General features: G+C 44.0%; 1 pseudogene; it reads right to left on the reverse strand.

Moving 5' to 3' along the window:
• Positions 1-457: 457 nt before the first annotated feature.
• Positions 458-5969, reverse strand: LOC121296978 (annotated as a pseudogene).
• Positions 5970-7035: the final 1066 nt, after the last annotated feature.

Genomic DNA, 7035 nt, shown 5'->3' on the forward strand with positions numbered 1-7035 from the left:
AGTAACCACTTTTGGAACAAGAATTTCAGCAAAGGTATTCCATTTGATATGAAGTCAAGCAACCCAAAGGCAATTCCTAAGGTCATGACAAATCTCCAAATAATCATCTTTCAACAAAAAAAAAAAAAGCTGAAGGTGGACACTCGAATCAATATGAAAAGAGCCAAGACTGAATTTGTCATTGTATGGGGTAGCAAAACCATAGAGGAATGGAGTAGCCAAAGAGGAGACACCAATCCCCCACACCATAATTCAGTCCTCCTTACTGGAATTTTGTAGAGAAGAATACTTCCACTTGACAAAGGTTACTGCTATGACAGAAGCCCTGTACTCAGTTACACAACTCAGACCAGAGAGGTTCTTTTTGTAGCCATTTTTTATTTTGCAACACACAAGAAGAAATCAGAATTGCTGTGCCAACATGCTGGAAACCGTGCCGACTGCTGTGTGCATTCCATCAATGGGGGCAGGAATGAAGAGCTCCCTGCTGGACTTGGAGCAGAGTCTGGGATGACGCCACACGCACATGTAGTAGCCCAGAGACAGGGTTCCCAGGAGAGCCATCAGGAGAAGGGGAGCAGCCAGGACAGGCAGCCAGGCCACAGCCTGCTGGGGCTCTGGGGGAGGAGGAGAAAGGGGTTAGGAACAGGAAGGGCTCACAGTGCAGCCATTCTCTACACAATGCCCAGAAGCAGTTTCAATAGGAGGGTCTGTTACTCCCTGCAGGTCCTAAAGAGACACTTGGCATGGGTGGTAGGAGGTGGGCAAAGTCCCTTTGTTCCACTACTAGGAATGCTCAAGTTTAGTCAGTTTCCAATGGAAAAATTATGGTTGTGCCGTGGCCTGGAATGCTTTGACAGAAATTGTACAATGCAAGTTAAGGAAATATGACTGCAAGGGAGCGTGTAGTGTACAAATGAAAGTCAATGCCATGCAAGCCAAGTGTACACTGGATTGGAGTCTGCAGGCTGAACTCACCCTCCAGTGACAGAGCAGGGCTCCTCTGGTGGAATTCCCAGCTTCCAGCAGACAGCTCTTCAGGAAGGATCCTCAGGGGTCCCAGCACTGCAGTGTGTGTCAGCCCCTCCTCAGCTGCTCAGGAGAAAGGGAGCCTGGTTAGAAACAGGACATGCTGCTGCTTTGGAACAATGCATCATGCAGTACCAGGGGCAGGTAGAGGGTGCTGGATGAAAACAACCCAAGGAGGCAAAGTTGTCTTGCCAATGGGCCTTTGAGCAACATACCAGCAAGAGAGCAAGTGGCCTCTGGTTGAGCAGTTCTTTGATAAATATTGAGGAACTGTACCACCAAGCATCTTTTGTTGGCTGCCATCCAATTAAAAGGTTACTCTACAAGACACCAGTGCATACTGTATATAAACAGCAGAATTAGTACCCGTGTCCCTCCTCTTCCTCATATTGCAGTTGGAATTACAGCAGCTGCACACAGAGCTCAGACCAGGGTTATCCAGGAGCTTCCAGCTGGAACACAAGAGCAGGACACTGAACCCAGGGACATTGTAATAGACTTCTACTCGATAGAACAGTACTATGAAGTTGGTCCATCATGACTTGCGCACACACACTACACCTACATTTGTGTTGGAGTGACCTATATGCACAGAAGGTTCCACATAGCCAGGATTTGTTTAGGATGCTCTATAGTGCAAGTGGTTCCTAGAGACATGCATCCATCTTATCCCAGTTACTGGGGACAGTGAGAAAGCACTGCAAATGAAACTCCACATAACGAAGGAGGCACAGAACCAATTGTGGAGATTAAGAAAGAAGCCCTGGGTCACTGGACCTCACAACCCTGCACTCCTTGTATAGTGAGCAACCTCAGCAGGGTCTAGTCCTTACCTCCTGGTTCTCTGGTTGAATGAACAGGCTTTCTTGGTGGGGTCATTGAGCTGGGCAGGGTCCCAGGCCAGTAGCCGGCAATGGATATAGACCTAGAAAAAAAAATAACGTATTTAAAATAAAATCTCCCACTGAGCATTTGCTTCAGATTATTGCTCTAGAACCTCAAACTGTACTTCAGCATTACAAGCACAGCATCAGATAACCAAGACAACACACTAGGGAAAGAGTCTCTGCAAGTAGCTGCCCCAAACTCTCCAATACTGCAGAGTAGCCCATCAGTACTCACATCTGTATTCAGTTGTGTAAACCTGAAGGCCTGGACAACCAGACGGATCTCAGAGGTCTGGACTCGGGGCAGAAACCTGGAGTTACCAACCTGGCCATCTACAAAGCATCTGCAGGGAGAAAGAGCACTGAACAGGGGGAGGCACTCGCCAGGACTGGGGGACTGCAGACAACCACCAGAAGGAAGGAGTGGGCAAGACATCCTGCGTTCAAGTGAGACTTGCTGTACAAATAACATTCCAATCCTTTGTGTCGTGTGCACTAGTGCCAAGTTTGAATTCAGGGCTGGCTTCACAGACCCTGGTTAACACCAATAATGGAAATCTTACCTAAAGAAATTTTGTAGTCCAACTAGGTGTCTGTAAACCAGTTACAAAACTACACTGAACAAAAAATTTTAAATTTACAGTTAAGGAAATCAGTCAATTGACATTAGGCTATGCTCTATGGATTTTACATGACCAGGAATACAGATCTTTCTGTTGGTCAGATACTTTAGGTAAGGGTGTGGATCAGAATACTAGTCAATATCTGGTGTGACCATCATTTGCTTCATGCAGTGCAACACATCTCCTTCGGATAGAGGTGATCAGGCTGTTGATTATGGCCTGTGGAATGTTGTCCCACTCCTCTTCAAAAAGAGGTGTGAAATTGCTGGATATTGGCAGGAACCAGAACACACTGTCAAAGGTCGATCCAGAGCATCCCAAACATGCCAAATGAGCGGTATGTCTGGCGAGTGTGCAGGCCATGGAAGAACTGGGACACAGCTTCCAGGAATTGTGTACACATCATTGAGACATGGGCCGCACACTATCATGCTGAAATGACATGGCGGCAGATGAATGTCACGACAATGGGCTTCAGGATCTTGTCACGGTATCTCTGTGCATTCAAATTGCCATTGGTAAAAAGCAATTGTGTTCATTGTCCGTATCTAATGCCTGCCCATACCATAACCCGACCACCATAGGGCACTCTATCCAAACCATTGACAAACTGCTCACCCACACAATGCCATACATGCCATCTGCCCAGTACAGTTGAAACCAGGATTCACCTGTGAAGAGCACACTTTTCCAGCATGCCAGTGGCCATCAAATGTGAGCATTTGCTCACTGAAGTCTGTTACGACATTGAAGTGCACTCAGGTGAAGACCCTGGTGAGAAGCCAGACGTGGAGGTCCTGGGCTGGCATGTTTACACACGGTCTGTGGTTGGACCTACTGCCAAATTCTAAAACAATGGAGTCAGCTTATGGTAGAGAAATTAACATTCAATTATCTGGCAACAGCTCTGGTGGACATTCCTGCAGTCAGCAAGCCAATTGCATGCTCCCTCAAAACTTCATCTAACATTGTGCAGTTTTGTCACAACACATTTTAGAGTAGCCTTTTATTGTCCCCAACACAAGGTGCCCCTGTGTAGTGATCATGCTGTTTGATTAGCTTCTTGATATGCCACACCTGTCAGGTGGAGGGATTATCTTGGGAAAAGAGAAGTTATCACTAATAGGGATGAAAACATTTGTGCACAAAATGAGAAGTTGTGTGTATGAACCTTCTGGAACCTTATTTCAGCTCACGAAACACTTAACATGTTGCATTTATTTGTTCAGTGTAGATGAATAGCCCATCCAAGCCTTCTTTAAATCTGGGCTTTTGCCATGTTAAAGCTGACCATTCAACACCTCTTCCTAAATCCAGGCACAACTATTGTGCCCCAATTGTTAAATATTCAGATTACTGCCTTTACTATACAGCTTGTAATGAATATCTACCCGCGGTTGGTGATGAGCGGGTAGGTCTGGCTCGAGGGGCTCAGCTCTGGAGTGCTGGCAGCGACACACGCTTCTATGTAGACCATCAGCGGCATGTGGAATTGCTGCTTCACTGCAGCCGCGATGTTGATGAGGGACCCCAGGAAGAACAGACTGGAGGTGCGTGGGGCTGAGAAGTCATCTGAGACATGGAGAGAAGCATGAGAACAATAATCCACCCAACCCATCTCACTAGCCAGGACAGAGCAGCATTGACCAGCACCAGAGGAATTAACCAAAACAGTTGGCAGAAGGAAGTGACCCCAATTAGTACCACCGGCTGCTCCCCCTGCCAGGTTAGTGTTGCACTGGACACCTTTCTAGAACAAGAAACAGAGTACGCATTGCAGGACAGCAAACTCACCATTCATAATCCCCATGGTAAACTCCAGCTTCCCAAACCCAGAGGCATCCCCGAGTGCAGGGTTATACACTGGAGGAGTCCAGCCAGCAGGTCTGGAGAACACAGGTAGAAAGCTTTAGAGCAGCAACAGACAGTTTGCATTTAGCAGAACATGGCAAGAAGAACCTTTAGGAAATTAAACTAAACCTACTTCACAATAAGGAAGCAGGTCCAGAAATCCTAATGCAGTAAGTCAATTTGATCATGCACAGATTACTGTATTCAGTGCCACAGACTGGGTTTACTCCAACTCCTTAAAGCCAAGAACTACAAGGAGTTATAGCCGTCCAACACTCACTTGGTATAGGTGCACACAACAGCCTGATTGAATGGAGACTGGTAGAAGCCACTCTGGGTGGGCTTGTAGGTCAGCACATTCATGTAACTGGTGATGTTGGCAGTAACCTGGCCCAGACATGGAGAAGTCACAGATTTAAAACACTTGATCTGCAGTTCAAGGGCAAGGCCCACCTCCGTAGTTAGCCTTCACAAGACTTTGCTGTCATACAATTTGTGCTGTGATGCTAAAGCATGCAGCTAGTTGGGTAAAACTAAACACTGAATTCATTAATCTTTGAGCTGCTGCTACTACAATACTTATTGCTTAGTCATGCATGTAGCACATCCTCACCAGAATGACATGCTAGATATCACAGCTGTTCCAACAGTAGTCAATATTGTATCAACCATGCAGTAAACACCAAATGCAGATATTTTAAAAAGCATGTACAGTTTAATACAGTGCAATTTGAGCTCAAACAATTCTTGCTTGAACCAAACATACAAGCCATTAGAAGCCACTTACCATGCGCATAAAGCAGCAGTCCAGCAGGCCGTACTGGAACACCACCATGTTATTACCAGCACTGCTGCTGGATGGAGGGCAAGTTCCCAGCAGGAGGCCACTCGGGTCCAGAGGTAACGCTGGTCGAAAGTAATCCAGCAACACCCTCACAGCCACAGAGTCCACGCCACAGGCTGTACTCACAGCTACAGCAGGGGAACACATTCAAAACAAAGATCCATTCTATTTCAGGTTTCATGTAATACAAGGTTTAATTTTGTAACTATGAATGTACAGCTATGGCCAAAAGTTTTGAAGCACCTTATAGAAATCAATAAAGCTTGCTGAACAACATTAATGTAATAAATTAAATGTCGTTTTGTAGTTAATCATATATCTTAAGTCAACCAAAATAATGTGACATTTCAAAATCCAACATTTAATATTGAACTACCATTAACGCTTCTGGTAGACCTCGCCAATTAGTTTTTTTTTTGTTTTGTTTTTAAATGTCTCAATCCTAGGAGATGCAAAGCTTTTAACCATAGCTGTACAAATACCTATAACACCACCTTGGTTGCCACTCTTTAAATAGCTAAACATGCACTACTAAGTGTTGCACAAGATGCCATCATCGTTTGGATATCAGTAAAATGATTTTGTCAACAAACCAGAATTACATTTACAGACAGCGCTACTAACAGAATGCATGAACCAGACCGACACCACGAGTAACCTTATATTACCTTCCTGCGGTGCAACAAACGCTACACAGCAAAGCGCTATCACAACACATTCCCGAACTAGCTCCATCTTGAACCAACAGTTACCTACCAAACACTGCAGTCCAGGTGACTTTGTAGTGCAATTCATTTGCACCTTTAGGCAATTAACACCGCGGTAACCACTGACACGTGTGATGAGTTGTGACATGCCGCACATTATCATGCACATCCCAGACAATAAAAATACTCAACAGTTAACATTCATTTAAAAATGGGACAAAACGTACTAACTTGTTAAAACTCTACGTTGCGGATGCACCAGCTATGCGTAAATTCAAATTTAGCTTAGTTAAATGGCGTAATTATTGACTAACTTTTACAACTGACCTTATTAGAGGCTTCGCGTTTATAAATTGGCTCAGGTGCAGTCCGGCCAGACTGACTGGAGCATCATTCATAGTGCAGTATTATATCACACTGCGCTCAGGTTTGCGCGGAAGGTGATACAATAAATAATGACTGACCATTAAGAAATCACATGTATTGCTTTTTAATGCTAAATATTTATCAATGCATTCTAGGTATGAGCTACAATTAATCATTCAATGTATTCCTATTCAGAATGTCTGTATTTAAGACAGGGTCCAGTATTAGAAAGACATAAATAGACTACAAGTTAAGAAAAACAGCAGTGATGTTAATGGACCTTTCCCATACATTCTTTATATGTTTCTACAGCGGCTGCAATCCACAGGGACAAGGGACTAAATGATGTTAAAAAACAAACAAAAAAAACAAACTAGTGCCTATAATTAAGCAATATATTTAATGTAAAGAAAACGTTCATTTCTTACTTTCTCATAGCTTCTTTTATATGACTGTTACAGTAACGATTCGGTCAGTGGCCGAGAAAAACAGCATTTCGCGTAATTCAAAGTTATTTCGGTCTTTGGGCAACTTATTTTGATCAAATTGCGAAATAGAAAATATCAAACATGCACAGATAGAAACAGAAAGAAGGAGACATCTTCTTCGGTCTTTGAGTAAAGCGATATAATGAAATTAGTGAATGTGCTTTGAGAAAATGCACAGTTCATGAACAGGTTTTGAGGATTCAAGGCTTCATTTCTTGCACGTGCAACAAGTTCCGTCAA

This window comes from Polyodon spathula, chromosome 22 (genome assembly GCF_017654505.1).
Source record: "Polyodon spathula isolate WHYD16114869_AA chromosome 22, ASM1765450v1, whole genome shotgun sequence".
Lineage (NCBI taxonomy): Eukaryota > Metazoa > Chordata > Actinopteri > Acipenseriformes > Polyodontidae > Polyodon > Polyodon spathula.